Source organism: Pleurodeles waltl, chromosome 10 (genome assembly GCF_031143425.1).
Source record: "Pleurodeles waltl isolate 20211129_DDA chromosome 10, aPleWal1.hap1.20221129, whole genome shotgun sequence".
NCBI lineage: Eukaryota > Metazoa > Chordata > Amphibia > Caudata > Salamandridae > Pleurodeles > Pleurodeles waltl.
Window position 1 is genome coordinate 88395307 of NC_090449.1, and position 24142 is coordinate 88419448.

The window sequence follows — 24142 nt, forward strand, 5'->3', positions numbered from 1 at the left end:
CTAGAGACTTTAACTTTGATTTGTCCCTTTGCATGAAGTAATAGTTTCACCTTGCCGCCGTGAGGCAATTGCCCCGTCCACCCCCGCCCCTTTGCCCCGTCCCATGCCGATCAAAACGGTACCCATGCTGATCGAGAAACGGTACCTGTGAGACGAAGACTTCCTTGTATGCTGATTGTAATTGGTAAATATGAAAGGAAATTGTAAAATTGCATTGTGTTTCTTTTAGGTAACCAACTGCTGATTTTGATAAGATCCCTAGTTAGGAGTTTTTCTAAATTAATGTTGCTAAATTGTTTTGCATGAAGTCCCCCATGCCGATGCTAATTTGAGGTTAGATGAGGATTCCTTCTGTCGCACGATGCAATTTGAGACCTTGTTATGCTGACTAAATATATGAAATTAGTTCATTACAGATTATCGTATTAGTGATTTGCATTGCTATTATCGAATGCCTTGTGATTCAAATGCTACATAGATTGCACCTGTTTCGCCGCTACGGACAGCTATTAATGTTCATTTATGTTTATCATTTGGTGTTGAGACACATTTACATTGTGCTAGCTTTATTAATATAGGGAAATAAATTCACTAACTTTACAATAAACTGGTGTGGTTATTCCTGACTGAAAGGTCAGGGCTCGCCGAAATGTATTCTGGATTAATTGTTAAGTGTTATGTTGATCAAGGTATTGCTTATGTTCGATATTGATTATTGATTTGATTAAATTGATTGATTAAGAGTACGGAGAGTCCCACTTAGTCAAAAGATTCATCGGCCTAAAGAGCGTCCGAATACAGGTAAATTATTAGTACGGACCGCTCTATCACCCTCTTAAGTAGCCTTTTAAACATGTCTCAGGACAGCCATTTCAGCCTGTGTGTGCAGTTTTAAACTGCCATTTCGACCGAGCAGAATGAACTTTTTACTAGGCCCAAACCTTTTTTGCTAATACATTTAAGTCACCCCTTGGATATGTAAATTTCTCTTTATATGTGTGATATGGTATGCAGCAAAAATGCAAAGAGGAAATGAAAAGGAAAAATATGTAATGCCTCCCTGGCTCAAGGTAACACAGGGCAGTGCTATGTACTGTGTTGCGTTACTTTGGGGATAAGAAAGTGAATGCAAAGCCGTGTAAAGATTTATTTACATGGCATGGTAAATTTCCAAGTGGATTTTCCCCTAGGGCTGAGCCCTAAAAGTATTAAGTAAATCTAAGTCCTAATTTTTATCAGTTCGCAGAGCACTTTAGAAATTCTTGCCTTCAGTAAATCCGAGCCACTATGTTACACATCCTAATAGTCTTTACACAGACATTGGGCCGGCATCTGCTTCTCCCAGGGCTCTGACGTTCAGAAACAAACACATTCTTGAAACTGCTTGGCATCCATCAGTGCCATTCCTATTTCATGACCACACAGACTTCAAAGACGGCACATAAATTGAGGAAATGTGAGGTTAATTTAATAAACATGAGGTTAATGTGGCACCTTTGAAGTTTGTCATGGGAAAATTACAACTGCATGTGGAGGCATTCATCAGCGGGCATCTGCATGGAGAAATTACCATATTTTATGCATACAGGAACCTTTTACTCCATTTTTAATTTCATTCAGCATTTTCTCGTGTTAACCTTTGCAGTGACTAATAAAGATTGTTTCTTGATCACCTTTTTGTAATCTGAGGATGAATAAATCTCAAATATCTCTGCAAAGTGGTCCTGGGTATACCACTCAAGGCCGCCTCACAAATGAAACTTTGGAAAACGATATGGTTTCCAACTGTTTCTGAATGTGGGGTTGTTTGTGACAAGTGTGTAAAGCACTATTAAAAAACACTCATACATTAAGCCTTTTTTAATTCGGAAACTTTTGCAAGAATGTTTGGGTGAGTGGAAAATCCACAGAAAGGGACGCTCAAAATAAATACAAAAAGGTTTTGTCGAGTCTCAGTCAATACTACAGTATCAGTCAATACTACTGGAAGGGAGTGCCCACGCATGAGGACCGGATGCCCAGAAGGTTTTCAGCACACCCATGTTAACCGATGTTATAATGTGCATATGTGTTTCTATTGCGCTTATTACTCCTGGTAAAGTACTGAAGCACTTTGTTGAAGGGTAGCACGCTGTTCATTTGGCACTAAGTATTAGTGATTTAATCGTGCATAGTAATTACAGCTTGTCATGAGGGTTATCATGCAACTGACATGCAGTTTGTCAATCTTCTATTCCATCCCTAATATGGTACTCCATATTAAATAGATTATAAACTGTGTCATGTATTGGGAGGTGCACACTATTGTTGACTTAATCAGACATAGGACACCTGCAGCTGTCATGCTGTATGTTACTTGGGAGTCACATAATCTATAGAATGTTTCTCTTTCTTAACTTGTGTCAAGCGTATTGTCCTACGGTTCATTGTATGTTGTGTGCTTCATCACTTAATAGGTACGTCTTGTGTAAGATAGTGGGAAGAATTAGTAAGGTGTTTGTCATGGGATATAATTATGAAGCTGTTATAAAACTCTCATGCCACTGCTAGTTGCAGAGTTGTCATGTGATTCTTTACAAAACCATTCTTGGAAATATCCTGAACATCCGGTGTGGTTCTGGTACTCCTGGGCCTAGGGTGCACACCCGTGGTTTAAATAAGTTGGAGAAGTTTTTAGCCACCGTGATTTAGGAAGTATTTTACGTGAGTAGTGTTTTATGCAACTGAGGTCTCAAAACACAAAGGGAGGATTGCTACTATTTTGACGAGTATATTTACAGCAACACACACCCTTTTCATGTAGACACCCTGTAACTGCAGTGACGTACTGTGGTTGGAGAGGTTGGGTCGACTTGTTCTTGAACTCACCAAGCATTCAGAAAGAGTCTGAAGACCCACAGTAGAGCTGTTTATAAACCTGGATTCATGATGCTCTGAAGGCAGACTGCTTTGTACAGTCATGCAAGGCAGCACCAGCTCAGATGAGCAGAGGAAGAGGTTCACTCAACTCAGACCATGCACACAACATCGAATTCCAAAGCCCATATTTATATTCGGTTTGTGCTGAAATAGCGTCATTTTTAACGCTAATTCAGCGCAAACCTAACTCCATATTTATACTTTGGCGCTAGACACGTCTAGCACCAAAGTTATGGAGTTAACGTCGTTTTCTGTATGGGAAAACCTACCTTGCGTCAATGAGATGCAAGGTAGGCGCTCCCGTCCAGAAAAGGAAGATATGGCCTTTGCGCCCTTATTCATCCCCCTGTGCTAAAATCCAGCACGGGGAGATGGGGGCCTTAAATAATGGCGCTAAGCTTGCTTACTTGACATTATTTAAGGCCTGGGTCTGGGCAGGCGTAAGGGGACCTGTAGGTACATTTCCATGGTTGGAGGCCATGGAAGCCCTCCCTGGCCCCAGGGACACCCACACCAGGAGGAAACCTAAGGAAGGGGGACCCATCCCAGGTAAGTCCAGGTAAGTATTTTTTTTTTTTTCACCAACACCGCTCGGGGGCCCTGGTTTGGGCCCCCCTGCACGGCGCTGGCCCCAATGGCCATGCCCAGGGGACATTTGTCCCCTGGGCATGGCCATTGGGGTGGTGGGCATGGCTCCTGTCTTTACTAAGACAGAAGCCATATCCATGGGTGTTGTGCACCAGAAAAAAGCGCTACACTGGTTAGAGGCAATTTTTCTGCCTCTAAACAGTGTGGTGCCATAATTCAGTCTCAAGCCCCTGTTCTCCCTACGCCTTCCTAGCCCTGTTAGCGTCCTTTCCAAGGACGCTGACAGGACATTAGCGTTGGCTAGCGCCATTCCATACATATGGCGCCCGGCCGGCATCTTGGAATGGCGCTATATTCTTTCACGGAAACCGAGCAGATGCAATTTTTGCGTGAAAAAGTATAAATCTGCCCCCAAATGATGGATGTTAGTTTACAAACTCAGGGCCCGGTTCACAAACGGACTTACATGTAGTAAGGTTACAAGTGCAGATTCCCCACGCTGGTGGTGGAGTCTTCGCACTCGTGGCGGAATCTCCGCATGGCGCACTGCAGAGAGTGTGCCATAGGGAGATGCCACCCGAGTGCGAAGACTTGGTCATAAGTGCAGAGACTCCACTCTCACAACTTTATTACGTATGAGTACCCATGTGAATCAGACCCTCAGTCTATGCAGTTGGGAAAAACTCTCTTAGGGAGCTTGGCTAAAACCTTGAAGATGGTTCTTCACATGGATACCGAATATGTACTCTTACTGTGTCCCTGTATAGAGGAACAGCCTGAGACAGATGACGTTCTATAATCAGGACATACTATTTCTTTACATGTTGTCTCCTTCTAAGTACATCCCACTAACCATATACTACAATAACTAGGCCTTTCTTCCCAGTGAACGTACAGCCACTTCCACTTGGGTAACTTCACAGGGTCCAAGCTTCGCTGTATTATTTAGCATGGGTTCAGTAGGTAGTGACATCAATTTCGGTATCTTATTTTTTTTACTATCATTTGGCTACACGAGTGATATTCTAATCTGGCATTACTTTGAAATACAGCATCACCGGCATCCTAGTGTATTATAATATGCATGCTTACTATCAGCCAACCAAGAGTGTAGAAAGAAAACCAAGTCTGAGCAGGCATCATCCATCATTGTGACGGATAGGGACCTCGAACTTTGGTTACTGCTTAGGAGCAACGCAATCAAAAGTGTTTCACCTATTTACATTTTAAGGAGGTATATTTAAAAACGATGGTAAAATTAGAGAACAAGTAAACCTCTAAAGACAGGAAAAGAGACACCATCCAACCTAGGATATGATTTAGAGAAGTGGATAAAAGGATATTAAATTTAATGAAGGATTTTGTTATATGCATGCATTAGGACTTAAAGTTCATTTACAAGATAGGGCTGAATGCAATTCATTTACAAAAGATAAAACCTACTACTGATTGGATTGAAGATTCTGGTAGAAAAAAACGTGTCAGAGAGAGTGGAACAAGGAAGAGTGAAGCAACAAAGAGATAGAGGGAAAGAGAACATAATTAGGCAGATAGAAACCAAAAAGATTTTCATTGAACTGTAGAGGAACTGTATAACCCTTTCTCCAAGAGCTGATTTATGGCCCAAGCTGTGGGCTCCCTGTATTTCCCAAACCAGCAGAGCTTTCTGTAGTGGCCTCTGTAAACAGAAAAACACTTAGTTAAATAAAATTAAATGTTGTATAGCCTTGAATTCACTGGGAACACACAGTTGCATTTCCTCTCCTCTGTCTTCACCCAGCACATGCAATAACAAGGCTGTTTTTGAGTGAAATAGAATGCAGGCCTCTCTCATAACTCTGATTGGCTGTTGCCAGCCAATCAGTGTGAAGGTGTGTTTCACAAAACTGAAACGTGTTGGTATGACTGAGAGATGAGGAGTAGGGATGATGGATGAGGAGTAGGGATGATGTCTGAGGCATGGGAAGTAGGAATGATGGAAGATAGATGAGAAGTAGGGATGAGAAGCAGGGATGAGGGATGAGAAGCAGAAATGAGGGATGAGAAGCAGGGATGATGGAAGAGAAGCAGGGATGATGGATGAGAAGTAGGGATGATGTATGATGGATAAGAAGCAGGGAGGATGGATGAGAAGTAGGGATGATGGAAGAGCAGCAGGGATGATAGATGAGAAGTAGGGATGATGTATGATGGATGAGAAGCAGGGATGATGGATGAGAAGTAGGGATGATGTATGATGGATGAGAAGTAGGGATAATGGAAGAGAAGCATGGATAATGGGTGAGCAGTAGGGATGATGGATGAGAAGTAGGGATGATAGATGAGAAGCAGGGATGAGAAGTAGGGATGATGGATGAGAAGCAGGGATGAGACGCAGAGATGAGAAGTAGGGATGATGGATGACAAGTAGTGATCATGTATGATGGATGAGAAGTAGGTATGATGGATGAGAAGCAGGGATGATGTATGATGGATGAGAAGTAGAGATGATGGAAGAGAAGCAGGGATGATGGATGAGAAGTAGGGATGATGTATGATGGATGAGACATCTGGATGATGGATGAGAAGCAGAGATGAGACACAGGTGTGAGAAGTAGGGATGATGGATGAGAAGTAGGGGTGATGGATGATGGATGAGAAGTAGGATGATGGAAGAGAAGTATGGATGATGGATGAGAAGTAGGGATGATATATGATGGATGAGAAGTAGGGATGATGGATGAGAAGTAGGGATGATAGAAGAGAAGCAGGGATGATGGATGAGAAGTAGGGATGATGTATGATGGATGAGAAGTAGGGATGATGGATGAGAAGCAGGGATGAGAATCAGGGATGAGAGGTAGGGATGAGGAGTAAGGAATGAGGATGTCCTAAATGGATGCTGTACGGACAGGATATTCATCATGTTTTGTGAGGGAGTAACCCCTCTGACAAACTTTAAATCAGGGTCTATGGCTCTTGCAGAGAAAGTAATCAAGGTTAGGCGCTGACAGTCTATTTAGAACAGTTCCTGGAGTCAAACTCTATATCCTATCCAATCTGGAGAGTTACTTGAAAGAAAAGACCGTGTGAACCATGTTAAGTGCATAATTAGCCCTGTGCACAGATCTCCATGTGATATAGAGAGTCTGCTCCATATGTCTGGCCGATATCTCCCCAATATACATCATAAGGACCATTTGCTGCTTTAGATCTCCAGAAAATGGCTCTATATCCAGCCCTGCTCTTGCTGGCAGCAATCACAGTTTTTCAGCTTAGCCCACGTACTGACTGTCTATAGCTTTCCAATACATCAATGCACAATATGTATTGAATCTACCAAACCAATAAATAGTATTTGCCTTGACAGTAGAAGATCCTTTGCAGCAGTAACCATGGGTAAGCATCTGATCAGTGACAGACCTTCTAGTTGTCCTCATTGAGGTTGGGCCCTAGCTCAGGATACTGGAGAGGTCCTGCTGCTGTCTCCAACTCATAGATTGCCAAACAATCATGCAAGGGAGAGTGTGAAGTGCTGCCATGACCTAGAGAAACACAAAGCCCAGCTGACAACTTGCAGTGATGAGGGCAAGAAGAATGAAGCCTATCTCTCAGGGTATGCCCTTCCCGGCTTCTGATGGCCACACCTGGACTACAGTGTTCAACCCTGTCATCTGATGGTCATTTGGGCATAAGTTGGATAGGAGTAATGATACTCTACTTGGAGACAGCAAGGTTGTGAAGAGAATGTAAATTTGGGAGATGTTTTGTGCATTTTTCCTATTCGCTTCCCACTATTTTTCAACTGGTTATAAATCGTATGGCCTTCAATTGTAGCTCACTGCACGGAAAATGGGATCCTCTTTCTGGTCATTGCAGGCAGGCACAGGCTCCCAGCCTGCCATGCAGCCAATCCTGACACTGCTCAGAGCCGAGTTAGGATTGGCTTGAGCACCTAACTAGGGTGGACCTAGGCAGACTGGGAGCCTATGCCTGCTCTCTTCAGCCTGGCAACACAGTGCCGGGTTGGTGAGAGCACAGAGCGCATTTGTGTTTGGCCGGCCAGAGACAGCTGGCCAAACACACGTGCACACTGATGCACTCCCCCTTGACCCCTTCATACCTATGTCCCGCCCTTTTAACAACGAAACACTAATAAACACAGTTTACTATTGTTTCATTGTTAAAGATTTGCAGCTGCTGCTGCTCACAGGGGGTGACGCTTCTCTGCCAGAGGAGCCGCTGCTGATGGCGTTTAGCTATTTTTTTTAATTATGCAGGAATATGCAGCACTTGGTACAGTGGCGCACAAACGTTTATTAGGCAAAGAGACATTCAAACATTTTGAGAGACTTAACGCTCACTGTGCAGAACTCGAAGTGATCATAGGGGTCCTTGCATTACTGTCTGTAAAACTTATGGCTTTTTCAAATGTATTCAGAAAAATGTGGTGTGAAATGTAATGTTTACCAAAATGTTCCTATTGAGTTATCCCCCCTCACTTTTCAGAACTCCCTCTGGACACTATGGAGCAGAATAACAAGGCCCTAGCACCACTGGAACTTCACTTTTTGTGACACTCTGGTGATGCTGTGCGGTGCTCCACATATACAAGGTGGTGCTAAGCCACTTTTTGTGGCTTAACGCAACCTTGTAAATATGGGCCACTCTGACACAGTTTTCTGTGTCAGAGGGACATGCAATGGGTGTTGCTGTGGGCATTTCACCACAACACTTGGGGCCAGATGTAGCAAGCGTTCTGCATGGTGCAAACAGCGAATTTCGCTGTTTGCGCCATGCAAAATGCACATCGCGATGCTCATTCCCAATTTGCGAGTCGGTGACCTGGTTACTGGCTCGCAAAATGGGAATGCAACTCGCAAATAGGAAGGTCTGTTCCCCTTCCTATTTGCGATTTGCATTGCGATGTAAAATTGCTTTGTGACCGCGAACGCGGTTGCAAAGCAATTCGCAGTTAGCACCCATTTCAAATGGGTGCTAACCCATTCGCAAAAGGGAAGGGGTCCCCATGGGACCCCTTCCTCCTTGTGAATGGCTCTGAAAAAATGAAACAAAAATGTTTCATTTTTTCATGTGTATTGCAACTCGTTTTCCTTTAAGGAAAATGGGCTGCAGTACAAAAAAAAAATGCTTTATTAAAAAGCAGTCACAGACATGGTGGTCTGCTGTCTCCAGCAGGCCACCATCCCTGTGAGTGCTGCGAATCGCAAGGGGGTCGCAAATTGTAATCCACCTCATTAATGTTAATGAGGTGGGTCTTTGCAACCCCCTTGCGATTCGCAGATGGTGTCAGGGACACCATCCTGCATTTGGGTTTGCGAATTGCAAATTGCGAGTCGCTCCGACTCGCAATTTGCAAGTCGCAAACTCGGACTTACCTACATCTGGCCCTAAATGCTGTCAAACTGCCCCAGATTTACAAGAAGGCGTAAATCTGTGGCAGCGCCAAAAACTAATGCCATCCTAGGGGTTATGTTAGCATGCCACAAAAAGGGGAAATACTTTTATTCTTTCTTGTTTTTGCTTTTTACATATATGCTGCATTCTGCAGCACACATAGAAGTGCCAAATCACCATTGTAGATTGGTTATGTGCAGGAAGGGACACAATGAATCTCCTCAACGCAGACACCCCTGCACTATTGTGCAAGGGTGCCTGCATTGGCTCTGGCAGCTAACTTTAGCACCAGCACAGGAGAAACACAGGGTTGAGCTGTATGTTAGTAAATATGGCGCATTCCTGAGTTTCTAAAGTGATGCTAAGCTGGCAATTTTGGCACAGCACCGCTCTGTGCCTCTTTTTAGTAAATCTGGCCCTATGGCTCTCCCGGAGAGGTGGGCCACACCTGTCTAATAGCTCACCAGGAGTCCATAGGTGTACACTGTCACCACATCTTCAACTGCATACAATTGTCTTTTTAAAGATCTTGGTTTGAGACAGAGCTGGTTGGTACTTGTCGAATGCGCATGTCGCATTGAACACATACTTAGGACTTCATGCAGAAGACCTCTCTCTAACTGTGCCAGTGTCTGTCTCTCTCTTACATACTCTTGCTCGCTCTCTAGCTCTCTGTTTTCTGTCTTGCTTCGTCTCTCGCTTCCTGTCTTTCTCTGCCCTACTTTTTCTGCTTTGATCTATCTGATTCTCTTTCCTGTTCTCCCTCTCTGTTATCAATCTGTTTTTAATCATAATCACAATTACTTTTTAGTACCAGATTTGCATCAAAAGATATTTAGTAAATTCTCTTTTGCAGTCCACGAGGTAGTTTTGCACCCTTTTCACATGTCTGCCCCTCCCCGCAACTACTTGTTCCATAAGAATTGTAGAGTTATTGCAGGATTCAAATTGTTGCCATTATGCGTTCAAGGGACATTATTGTGCACAGTGCTGTTGCCATGAAGACTGTTCAAATTTCATAAGTAGATAAAAGAAGGTTTTGCTTAAAATTGAACCAATGTTATTCATCACCTTCTGTGAAGCAATTACCATCAAACATTGCAATATGAGAATGGAAAATAGTACAGTAATCTCCATAAGAGAAAATCATTGGAAAAACTCAGCTTTGTATGAGCCAGTGAGAAGTATTCTTTTCATTCACATAAGATGTGGGGGTAGGAGGAGGCACATGTTTTGACTGCAGTCAGGAGTGTGTATGATGATCAAGGAAAGCATCAAGAAACCTTATGGGTGAATGCAACGCTTTACAAATGATAATACGTGGGATAAAGTACCACACCTTACTGCATAACAATAGTGCAAGTCACCAATAAGTTTCTTTTTATAAGGTCATGCAATACCAAGGCAATGCAGGATACTTGCAATACCTTTTTAATGTACAGCAGAGGGTATTTTTACTCCTTATAATACATGGTCACACCATCACCCTTAGAACAAATTGCTCCAATCCTTGGTGTCTTACTCTTCAATATGACAGAGATAATATGGTTGCAGACATGAAGAATAAAAGCAGAATCTACAATGAGAAACTAAACACACCAAAAAGCATTTAGATATTTGTTGCAAAACGAGATATTAATACCATTTTAATGAAAGTCAGATTAAAAGATGTTGCAAGTCAGAATGCCTAGAAACATGCAGAAATTTTATCTGTCATGTAATGCAAAAAATAAACATGTTTTTATATATCCTCTCTGGTGATTGCTGTTCATATTGGAAAACTATATTGGAAGAAGCCAGTTCATATTTTTGTTTCACAATACTGCTATGTCACAGAAATAAATAATCATATTTAACTTTGATATTCACAATAGGGTTGTATGGCACAACCACGCATGCCAGAAACAAACATGCCTTAACAACACTGTCGGAACCGCAACTGCATCTTTTCCATGCACGGCTTTACCACGCATGCCTTTACATTGAAAAAGCATGCTTAGTAAAGGCATATGTGGAAACGGCATGTGTGGCTGTATCATCCCCCCTTAACCTAAAAAACTGCCCAAACCCCCCACCCACCAGCCCTGAGACCCCAAACTACCCCCACCCCTAAAAAGTAAACTACCCAGACACCCCACCCACTCTCAGCACTAAAGCCTTCCCCCACTCCTAATTACTAAACTACCCGACCCCCCAACCCACCCTAAGTCCTATTTTTTTTTCCACCAAATCCCTACCCCTGCCCCTAAAAACTAAACGACCCCGACACCCCCACCCACCCTGAGCTCTAAAACCTTTCTCCACCCCTAATAACTAATCTACCCGACCCTCCACCCATCCTAAGCTTTAAAAAACAAACTACCCCGATCCTCTCCACTCCTGCCCTTAACAAATAAACTACCAGAAAGTCCTAAATTCACCCGCCACTAAAAACTACCCCCAAACCCTACCCCAGCCCCACATACCTCATCACGTCCTCTCCCGATCCTTCCTCTTCTCCTCCTGCCCTTCCTTAAGCCATCCCTCACCCCTTAAAAATAAACAAGCCCACCCCACCCCTAAAAAATAAACTACCCCGAGCCTCCCACACACCCTAATCCTTTAAAATAAAACTTCCCCAATCTTCTGCACCCACCCATAAAAAAAACTACCTTGATCCCCCTCCCACCCTAAACCCTTAATCCACCCCAACCCAAAAAACGATCTAACCGTTCCCCAGCCCCCCACTTACCTCACCCTGTCCTCTCCTGATCCACTAGACTGTTCTCTGCTTTTTCTCTGCCTTAACCACACATATGCATGGTTCAGCAGATGCGTGGTTAAGGCAGTTGTTGTTCAGGCAAGCGTTATTCCGCTTGTGTGGGAAACATCCGCGTTGTTGAGGATGCGTTGTTTAGGACGTTTCCCTCACAATAGTGGCTCTCAGTACAGAGATGCATAACAAATGAGTAAAAGAACCTGAGCGAAAGAGAGAGTACTACAGCTTTTTCCTAAATTTCTAATGAGTTATTCAGCAAAAGTGAAATTGAGTGCTCTTGTGTTAGAACCAATATCCAAAATGATTGCTTAAAAGGTCCAAAAGAACGCACAGAGATGAAAAAATCACAAACTAAAGTCTCAAAAGAGCTTGTAGACCAAAGACAACAGCCTCCCAAAAACTTTTCAGCGAGACCCTAAATCTTGTGAACCCACAAATGGCCTGACTAGAAACCAAATCATTCCTGGCAAAAACGGTCAAGCAAGGCCCACATAATTGGATGCTGCAAGTAGAATGGTGCCACCATGTCATGGTTAGGTTATGCCAATTTACGTAGCTGAGAAAGTAGCCCCCATGCCTGCAATCCACCTGGGAAATTTCAGAATAGCAGCATGACTAGTCCACCCTGCCTTCTAAGCATATGTGTTGGGATAACTCTTGTCATGTCATAATTGGAATGCAACAGTGGTATCTGTTGAGTTTCCTCAGTACAAAAGAAATAAATTCCACACGTTAAAGAGCATAGCTGCTCCCTCTAAACAGGTCTCAAGCGCTGGGACCAGTTACACCAGCCTTCTAGTTGTACACCTCCTACTTGTGTCTAAGTGCATTAATGCAACATTTTTATTCATGACTCATTAGCAGATTACAGTCAAGGTGCCAAAGGAGGAAGATTTGCTGTCCCTAGTCCATGGAGAATAAAGAATTTCACACAGACGGAATCACATTTACTGGAATATACTTTGGTAGGCTTCTGTCTTAGACTTTTGTGAAGTTCTTAATTTCTATAGATCCGCTAAAGCAGCCTGGATCATGCTTGGAAGTCTACAAAAGATAATCCGCCGTGCAAACTGCTTCACTAGCATGCACTGTAGGAATGTGTATTTCAATATGTAACTATTTTATTGTTTTTCTTCACATACATATAGGAAACAATTTTTATTGTTGAGGAATCCCTCCTCCACGCTCTGTGGCAAATATATATTTCTCCGGCTTTTACAAACAGAAGCCACATTTTGTTCTCTTAGACGACCGCAAACTCGACTCGATGGTCATTAGTATTTGGGTGGGTATGAACCAATGACAGACAGATGATGTTACAGATTAGTTCCATGTTGTGTACACCAAATGTTAACAGGAAAACCTAAAATAAAACATAGTTACTAACCCAGTTTTTTCTGTATGTCATTTCACGGTAACTTCAATACAAAAGTGGATACTTTCATCCACGGATGGCTGGTACCCATGACTGTCATGAAACAGTGTTCTATTGCACCTCAATTATAGTTGCAGAATGGGACCCTTTGCTGTACATTGGCGCCCATTTTTGATGACCCATCCTACAAAACGACACACATCAAACTCCCTTCCCTCTACAGACAGCAATATAATGAAACTGCATCCCATCAAAGACAATCCAGAACACGAAATATTCAAGATCACTCGGAATGCTAGAGAGAACAGGGATTAAGGGGGTGATTCTGATTCTGGCGGGCGGCGGAGGCCGCCCGCCAGAATTCCGCCCCCATTATACCGCTCCGCGGTCAGAAAACCGCGGAGGGTATTATGAGTTTTTCCCTGGGCTGGCGGGCGGTCTCCAAAAGACCGCCCGCCAGCCCAGGGAAAAACTCCCTTCCCACGAGGATGCCGGCTCGTAATCGAGCCGGCGGAGTGGGAAGGTGCGACGGGTGCAGTGGCACCCGTCGCGTATTTCAGTGTCTGCAAGGCAGACACTGAAATACTTTGCGGGGCCCTCTTACGGGGGCCCCTGCCGTGCCCATGCCATTGGCATGGGCACGGCAGGGGCCCCCAGGGGCCCCGCGACCCCCCCTACCGCCATCCTGTTCATGGCGGCTTTCCCGCCATGAACAGGATGGCGGTAGGGGGGGTCAGAATCCTCATGGCTGCGGGATTCAAACGAGCAGCGGAAAGTCAGCGGGAGACCGCTGACTTTCCGCTTCTGACCGCGGCTGAACCGCCGCGGTCAGAATGCTCGTTGGAGCACCGCCAGCCTGTTGGCGGTGCTCCCGTGGTCGGTGGCCCTGGCGGCCACCGGCCGCCAGGGTCAGAATGACCCCCTAAATGTCTCTGGACCACACAACCTACAGAAGACCATACCATGCCAACTCTGGAACGAGAACCAAAGCTCCACTACTGGGATGTTTGGCACGATCAAGTACACAACTACCTCTCACTCTATTTAATATCACTTCATAAATAAGTGTAGGAAACAGATTGGCAATAGACCATGCCTCTAATGATGACACTGGGCAACAAAGCACTTTCTGCAGAGGCCATGCTCACAACCCATACGTTTCAACCAGACAGGACAAGCATTCTAAACCTATCTCAACTTCTTCCCATTGGATGAACATGCTCACGCACAGCGCAAACTACAAGACATGAGCACCATGCAGTTAATTACGCAAGACCACAAAGACTTCAAGTGTAGGCCAGTCTACAACTCCACCTCCTTCCAACTAAGTACCATCTACGCTGTAGATTGCTTCCCAACTGCTACCGAGCTTCAGCGCCTCATCAGGGATGTGAACAGCTACGCAAATACAACTTTAGCATAATACATTACAAAAAAATACAAATCAATACAATAACAAAATAAGTAAAATACAATGCAATAGAAAGAAACAGTCTTTTTCCATGGGTGCTAAGCACAACTATTTGGAATCAATCTCCAGATTATGCATGACACCTACAACATTCTACGCAACACTACCAGGCGGCAGCAGTAAAATTGGCACCAGCACTGTGCCATTCGCAATCAGGGTCTAAGTATATATTATGTATTGAAAGCTATTAGTCTGGTTTCAAACAAATAAATGTAAGACCTAAAAATGTGACCATTGGGATCTCGATGGTGAGTGTGAAAAGAATTTTAATATTGTTAAACCTGCTTCAAAACGTTTTACGACACTCTGCAAGGCAAGTAATGAGAGCACAAAGGCCCAAACTTAAGTTATGCTGCAGAGCATTAGTTCAAAAACATGTCAAGGTTATCATTCGAGTACTTCCCAGAGCACAGTGCATTACTTCTCAATTCTCCGTGCATTAGAGAATTACCAATGGGGGTTTTGCGCAGCTCAGCACTTAGACACAATAATGAGCTGCGACCTTCATTTCACACATTGAAAATTGCATCGTTGCACGGTACAGCACAGTTAAAAGTGGCATGTCATTTTTCCACCTTTCTAAAGTATCGATGGAGCGTTTTGTCCCTGAAAGCTGGTTTTCTGTTGCATTTTGCCATGATTTCACCATAATTGTGCAACGAAAAAGCAGAGAAAGGTGGAAACGTGGATAATGTTTTTATACTCCCTGGAGTGATATTGAATGTGTTTCACTGATGTACCTTGAGTACCTTGATCATTGCATGGGGTGCAAGGAGCAAGTCAAGGAGGACATACTAGGCAAAAACGATCTTCACGTGTTTAGGTCATAATTTAAAAATGAATATTTGCTAGCTCAAGGTAAATCCGCAGCTTTCTTGAGCTACTAGATGAAGAATGCAGGTGTGTTCTGACTTACTTGTAACTTGAAGCACTTTTCAACCTTGATTCAATTCCTTGCTTTGTCTACCTGAAAGAGATACTACACACATGATTTGCCATCTTGACTCCTTCAATATTTCGTTCACTGAATGTATATGTCCATGCCACTACCTAGCTGCTAGAATCTGTTGAGCACTTTATGGAAAGTTAACAAGCAGCTGTAGTGGCATTATGAAGATAGGATTAGAGCCAAGAAAGGCTCAGGTGGTGTATGGTTGAGAATCTGATCTCAACAAATGCTAAGCCTATAATATACGCCTCTGGTATCTAGTTGCCTTGTCTATTTAGTTGCACTTTAAAAAGCCATGAAAAGGCTGGCGGACAACAGGTGCAGGGGGCCACAGGGGGGTCCCTGCACTGCCCATGCTTTCCCATCCGCCAAACTCATAGGGAGGGCCTTAGACTGCTAATGTGATAATAATGGTCTGCTCTGCTCTATTTATGTTTATGTATTTACTAATTTCCTATTTTTTGTTGGTCTATTCCATTTGGAATGTTTGTTTAAAGAGAGGCTGTGAGAACAGTTGCCGAGCTGTGGTTGGAGGTTCTCCTTTTCAATAAAGAAGTTGCCTTTCCAATCCAGTTTCTCAGACTATTCTTTTTCATTTCCCAAACCGCATTGGAGACAATTGGCTTGAGAACCTCTCTGTGCCTGGAGAAACTTCAACATATTTCTATGTGGTTATTCAACTTTTGAGGAGCTGGATTTACTCCATTTGTCTCCTAAGATACTGTCTATTAGCTATTCACACTGACCAAATCATCTCTTGTACGCACTCATGTACGCAGTTTGCTTGTGAACAAAAGGATGTTTTTTACGCGTTCACGCCTTTACACCACTTTAGTTACTATCATTACAGTGTGAGTTTTCTTATTCTGCCTACCTAGGCACTGAGAATGGCCTGCGGTGTGTTCATATATATATTTTTTTTACTTTATACCATAATGAGTCTTCTCATTTCTTCCCTTGTTCAGCTCTTGTTTGTGCCCCACACAGCTTCATCTTGTGCCCTGTCTCATGCATGTTTGCTGCCGGCTAGTGCAGAACTGCCAACTTCACCAAAACCTCACAGTGTGAGGAGGGGGTGGGGCCTTGGAGGGGGCGTGGCCTCATACCAAGAAGCTCCTAAGAGGCACTTTTGCCACCCCTCCAGTCCCAAACCGTCTTCTCCCAAAAAAAAATAGCAAGCGTGCTGAGGCTGCTGCTGATGTCCTGGGGTGTATTCACCCCCGTTAATGTACATCAGCAGATAAAAACCTCTGAAAACTAGCTGAAAACCACTGTTTAAAGTGGTTTTCAGCTTGTTTTCCCTGCCACCAAGTGATATTGGTCCCTCAGCGGGAGACTCTGTGAGGGGAGCCAATATCGTGTGTCATAGGGTGGCACTATGTGAGTTGGCAGGTTTGCTGGTTCTACACACGCTCTACTCATCAGTCTAAGAGGAGAAGCATATGCCTTGCACTACTTCTAGTGCGATGCTCGCTTTTGCTCTACCTAGAGCACAACACTTGACTTCAGGTGACCTAAGCTAGCACTCTGATTTACCTTACCTGCATTGACACTGCTGTTGCAATGAGTTCTCTGCACCTTATCTCGGGTCTCAGACCTTCACATGGAGGATTCTGCACACCTTAATTTACAGCATGTGTCATCTTCTGGCAGCCGTCTTGTCTCGAATCCAATCTGCTTTAGGCTTACCAGGCTCCACCTTCGAAGGTGCCCTTCTCAAGGAACTTTCTTCTAATTCTCAGGAACATTGCAAGGTGACTTAGGTGTCTATGGTAATAAGAGTTATCTCTAGTTTTTTTTTAATTAAGATTTTCTCCACTGGAGGATTTTGGTTACTTTATTGAGTACCGGTGTGTTCTCTTTTTCTTTTGTTTTCTGCTTTGTGATTGTTTTTATTTCATCAGTCTGTACCATGCAAAATATTGTTCCTCGTCCCTTTTTCATTTCACCAGGTGAGCCCATCATTCCTTAGTCAATATGAAAAAGGCTTTTTAGGATTTATCTGGAGGTTCTGGGCCAACATTTTTCTCCAGTGAAAAAAGCTTCCATGTTGGTACATTATGTAGAAGCAGAAGGGAAATAAATATATGATGACCTGCAAGACATAAGCAATGAAGGAGATGGTGATGCTTCATTGGATGAATTGGAACTTTCTATTAAGATTACCTTTTTCTTCCCAAAATGCCTCCATTATTTTGCAAAATTTCTATTTTGGTAAAAAGAAGATTTTGTAACAGCTCTTTGTAAATTGGCTTCCTTGTATAATTTTGGGGATAATATTGAGGAAAGGATAAGAGATCAATTCATGCCAGAATGTAACTATGATCGAATAAGAGAAGAACTTTGGCCAAAAATGACCCAGTCACAATGAGGTCCTACGGCTAAACAAATTGATTACTTAATGTTGTGTATATGTGAATTGCAGAAAAACTAAGAATGAGTTCTTCTGTTCATTCTATTTTAAAAAAACACAAGAAACAGATTGTTTTGTTTTCTAAGACTAAGGCTGCATATATCAGCGTGGCAATGTCATCATATAGCCAGTTTTAAAGAACGTCCTGCCTTAAGAGTGCTATGCAAGCTGTCTGGGAAAAGGGTACACTATCCTAAGTGGTGTAAAACTGGTGTAGCTAATGACAAGATAAATGAGGTGAACACTGAGGATGTTAAAGTAGTTCTGCAAGTAAACAATTACATGGATCTTATTACAAGTGTCAAATGTGATTGTCCTTCTGATGTTGTGCTTCTCAATGGCTTTGCAGTATCAGTGATGATGTATTCTGGTGCTGGACTTTCATTAATGTCTGATAAGCGATATGGCCAGTACTTTCAAAGGAAGGTCCAGCAGGTTAACTGAATTTACCAACATGCAGCTATGGTGGGGAACCTATTGAATTGATTGACTATTTTGAGTCCAGTATTGAGTTACAGGGTAATTTGGCGTCAGGTAAAGTGCATATTTCAGTCAAGGGTGACACTGTGTGGAGCTGGCCTCATCAAAAACTGTTGGGGATCTATCTTGATCCCAATTCTGATCCCCACGTTCAAGTCAGAAAAGTGTCTTGCCTGAAGTGTTATAACAAGAATTAACTGAAATCTTTTCTAACAAAGTAGGTTGTTTCAAGGGATATGTGCATTCCATCAAGTTAAAAGATGAAGCTGATACTGTTGCTTGCAAAGTCAGAAACATACCTTTGAGTTTGTAAGAGGCAGTCAAAGGGGAATTGAACAGGTTGAAAACTAAAGGCATAATCAAGGCAGTTGAAGCTTCACAATGGGTGGCACCCATTGTTGTCACCACCAAAAGTTCTGGTGACATTAGACTTTGGGTTGATCTCAGACATCTCAACAACACGGTCATTGAGGTTTCCTTTACCTAACAATATGGAGATTATTAGTTTGTTGGGACATTCAAAGTTTTTCATCACACTTGATTTAACTTCAGCTTATCAGCAAGTCAAACTTTGCGAATACCTTTACACATTTTGGGGTTTATTCAGGATGATGTGTTAATTGTTAATATTACTTTAAAGGAACACTTGAACACAGTCAGACAGGTGTTAAAGATTTTCAGTAAGCATAATTTAACCCTCAAAAAAACAGTGAGTGCTAGTTTTGCTGTCCTGAGGTTTCATACCTAGGATATGTAATTCTCGAGGGATGGGGTTAAACCCAACAATGACCTGATCAAAGCTATAACTACTTTACCACAGCCCACTAAGTAGGAAGATGTTTCTGCATTTCTGGGGAAGGTTGTACTTTATGGTAGATTTGATCCAAACTTTTGTTAGTTGCTCCTCTACCATTCATTCACTTCTCAAAAGGGGTCCAGTTTGAGGGGAAATAAAAATGTGAGAAAGAATTTATAGATCTAATGTACTGTTTGACTAAAGCCTAAAGATTGAAGAGTTTTATTTTTGGTTTTCCATGTTGGGCTATGATGGATGCCAATGATAAGGATTTAGGTGCAGTGCTAAAGCAAAATCAGGAAGATGTTGACATCACTATAGTCTTTGCTTCTAGGTCTTTGAAGGGAGCAGATATACAATATTCCACCATAAATTAACCTTAGCTGTGCTTTGGACTTAAAGAAATGTAAGAAATTCTTGTGGTGTGTGGAGTTTGTTGTACAGTCTGATCACAAAGCCATTCAGGATGTATTTTATAGAGATTTGTAAATGGCTTGCAGCTTTGCAAGACTATCACTTCATTGTTTCATATCTGTCTAATGTTGAGAATCAGGTAGCAGATTGCTTATCCTGATTAGTTGCAGTCTCTCAAAGTGCTCAACAGGATACGGTTGATTGGTGGAAGGAAGAATAGATCGAAGCTCTTGTGCTGACCAATGGATGTGTTTAAGTGAGTGCATGTGATTGAGATGGAGAAAGATGATTAATTGAACAAAGTACGATAAACCAATAATTGGGAATAAGTTGTTGGTCAGTGAGACAAGTATTTTAGGGTTTGAGAATGTGTTTAATGAATTATGTGTTGTTACTGATCTTTTACCGAGGAGAATTAGATTAGTAGTTAGGGATCATTCAGTGTGACTTACTCATGAGGGTCACAAAGGTATTTCTAAAACTAAAGAAAGATTAATAGATATATTGGTGGCAAGTGATAGATATCCAAGTCGAAAGATTGTTTGGAGAATATTTGAGTGATAAAGCTCAGAAGCTTAAAACACAATTGATGATTTATTGTGGAATTCCGACTGGAGTGTGAACTGAGATAGCATTGGAAATTGTCGTACCCCTGAACATACTAAGTTCTTTGAAGTATTTGTTGGTGCTTATGGATATGCTACCTTGATGACCAGAACTTAGTGTTGTTAATGATGTGACCACTTCATCTGTTATCACATTTTTGACTGAATTCTTCTTGAGAAAGGGATGTTCCAAGTGCATACTTACAGACAATGGTGCACAATTGACCTCCAAAGAAATTGACATTTTACATATGAAATGTGCCTTGTACCAACCCAAAACGGAATGGTAGGAAAGTGGTGAAATTTGAAGGAAACTGTACAAATTGGGATTGGTTGAATGGCTATGGTGAAGAGTAGTTTTAGGGAATACCGGTTTAATCATCATACTACCATATAGTCCCTTTGAACTATTCAGAAAACACAAACCATTTACAAGATGTGTTCTCCATGGGTTGATACTTATTCCAAGGGAGCTCTTTGCATTGAATATCTATCTAAAAATGGAAGGTCAAGATAGACATTTGCAGGAAAAAAGAAAAGAATTGCAGAACCAGCCAAAAGCAGTTAAATGTTATACTGTAAAGGTGGTTTTGGCATGGCCCTTTCTGCAGGTTCATCTCCAAACTTTTAGCCTACCTTTTTTGCGGAATTCCTTTTTGCTGGCTTTGGAACTCTGGGCACTCTAACACTGCTAACCAATGCTAAAGTGCATGTGCTCTCTACTGAAAACATGGCAACAATGTCTCATTTACAATTGGCATACTTAATGTACTTATAAGTCCCTAGTAAAGTGCACTACCTGTGCCCAGGACCGTACATTAAATGCTACTGATGGGCTTGCAGCACTGATTGGTGCCACCTACATCGGTAGCCCTTTCAACACAATTCAGGCCTGCCATTACAGAGCCTGTGTATGCCGTTTCAAACTGCCATGTCGACCTGGCAAGTTAACCCTCTTGCCAGGCCCAAACCTTCCTTTTTATTAATACATATAAGTCACACCTAAGGTAGTCTCTGGACAGCCCAAGTGCAGGTTGCAGTGTAGTTAAAATGTAGGACATGTACTTTTAAGTTTTAATATTCCTAGTAATGAAAAACTCTTAAATTCGTTTTTCACTACTGCAAGGTCCATCTTTCCCATAGGATAACTTTGGAAAAGCCTTATTACATTTTATAATTGTAATTTCTAGTCCGGAAGAGATGAGACCCCAGGCTTGTTGTCCCTGGAATCACAATTTAAAATCACAACTGATGGTGAAGCCAAATTTTGAATTTGTGGAAATGCCACTTTTAGAATGTTTGCATGTTCTTATTTAGCCATTTGGTGCCTTCCGCCTGACTCTGAATACACATCTGGGTAGGTGGCAGCTGGGATCTTGTGGATTCCCTCTGGGTGGCCATACATAAAGGGAGCTTAGGTGTGACTGATGGGCCATCCACATCCTGATGGTTCATCCTAGGCAGGATGGGAGGGAGGAGCTGGCAATTACACCTGAATGGGCTGTGTCCTCATTACAACCCTGGCGGTCAGTCTTAAAGCGGCGGTAACACCGCCAACAGGCCGGCGGTAAAAAAAATTAGATCACGACCACAGCAGAAACCGCCAACATAGACAGCCACTTTAACACTCCAACCACCATGGCGGTAGCAACAAGCACTGCAGCGGTCACAGCCAACAGCCAGGCGGAAGACAATGTACCGCCCACACTATTATGAGAGGCCAATCCGCCAGATTTTCCGGGGCGGTACCAACGCCATCAAAAGCATGGCGGAAACAGTACATCAAAGGGGAACCACTCACCTTTCTACACTCCACGAAGAACCAGGACACCATGGAGCCCGAATTGCAGATCCTCCCCATGTTGGTGTATCTTCTCATACACCACGAAGTAGAAAGAAGGTGGCGACGGCGGCGACGATGGTGAGTACTGCACCTAGCACACAGGGGAGGGGAGGAGGGAAAAGAGAGTGACACACACACGCGGCACGGAACACCCTCACCCACAACAGCATAAACACAAACACATCCAACAACAATACTGATACACCCCGTCACCCCCTGGAAGAACGCAAGGACAAAAGGAAATGAGTCTAACCAGTGTTATATTGGAACATTCAGATATAGCAGTAGAATTTAAATAAACAGTATATACAAATTTTACATTATATACACAAGGCCGTACACTGTCCCTTGTAAATGTCCTGTAGGTGGCACACTGGCAGCTCTGACGGGTGCCCCCTTCAATCCACCCGGACTTGCACGGATCACAGCAGACGCAGATGTGGTGGCTGAGGTGCTGGGCTGGGATCTAGATATCCTGGCCCTAGGGGAAGGACGGGGGAGGAGGTGTAGGGAGGGGGGAAACATTTTTTAGACACACTGGGACGGGAAGATGGAGGGGGTGTGGGAGTGGAGGAAGAGGTAATGGTTGTAGGAGGTGTACGTCTGCTGAGTTTGGGTGAAGGTGCATGGGCTGGAGGCTGTTGTGAGGTGGATGGCTGTTGAGTGGGTGTGTGCCTGCGTTTGTGTACTTTGGGAGGAGGGCTCACAGACACACTGGGAGAGGACACAGGGACGTGTGAATGGGAGTGGGGGTTGTTATTGCATGTGAGCAGTGTGTTGTGATAGGGTGCTGGTGATGGAGGCAGTGGCTAATGATGTAGTGCATGCAGGTGTGAGTGGAGATGACATTGGGAGGGAGGTGGAGGACGTGGAGGAGGGGGACACTGTGGAGGAAGTGGATGTTGGTATGTGTGCATGGGTATGGTGCTTGTGTGAGTGCCTGTGTGATGTGTGGTGCTTATGTTTTCCAGAGCCAATTTTGTCTGTTGATGTGTGTGCATGCTGGTCTGAAGGTGTGCTTTGGATAAGCTGAGGTAGAGGGGATTGGGTCGGGGTAGTGGAAGTTGGAGAGGGGAGGCTGGACACAGGGACAATGGCTGCTATCAGTGCTGAGGCCAGAGCCTGAAATGCTCTCTGGTGGGCCACCACACCAGAATTAATGCCCTCCAAGTATGCATTTGTTTGCTGCAAATGCCTCTCAACACCCTGGATGGCATTCAGAATGGTTGACTGCCCAACAGTGAGAGATCTCAGGAGGTCAATAGCCTCCTCACTGAGGGCATCAGGGCTGACTGGGGCAGGGCCTGAGGTGCCTGGGGCGAAGGAGATGGCCATCCTCCTGGGTGAGCGGGCATGGGAAACACGCTGAGGGGCTGCTGGGAGGGTGGTGCTGGTAGGGGGGCTAGCGGCTGTACCTGTAGTTGGGGTGGGCACAGAGGTGTCTGCCACCACCAGGGAGCTTCCATCCGAAGAGGAGTCGCTGTTGTTGGTATCCCCTCCTGTCCCTGTCGTGAAGCTCCCCTCGCCCTCCGTCCCACTGGTGCCTTCACCCTCCATGGATTCACCCTAATGGGCCATGTGGGATGCAGCTCCCTCCATTGCCAGTGCCTCTGCTTATCTGCCAGATTATGCTAATGCACACAAGGACAGGGTGACAAAACAAGAAGGGGGGGAAAGACAGAGGACACACATGATCAGTGCCAGAAACACGACTACCGTTGGCAGACACAACACACACTGAGGTGCCCTATGCACTAGGCCTTGGCCAACCACTCATTATGGTAGTCACCAGCCGATGGGGTACAATGCCTAACGCCAGCACATGCACACCTGACACCCACAGGACCCTGCACACTAGTAGCTGCCCAATTGTACTATTGGGGTAGGGGTGCTTCTGAGCCTGCAAACAAGCGACATACCCTGGTATGACCGCCCTGGCCTAGGAGCCCCCACAGCCCCCACCCCCCACCCAGATACTTCCTTAAAAGCGCAGAGTCAGCTTTATAACACTGTACTCACCCCCTTGTGGCTGCTGTGATGCCCTCAAGCCCCAATCCAACTCCGGATAGGCCACTGCCAGGATGCGGAATATCAGGGGGGTCATGGTGCGACGGGCACCCCTTCCACGTTGGGA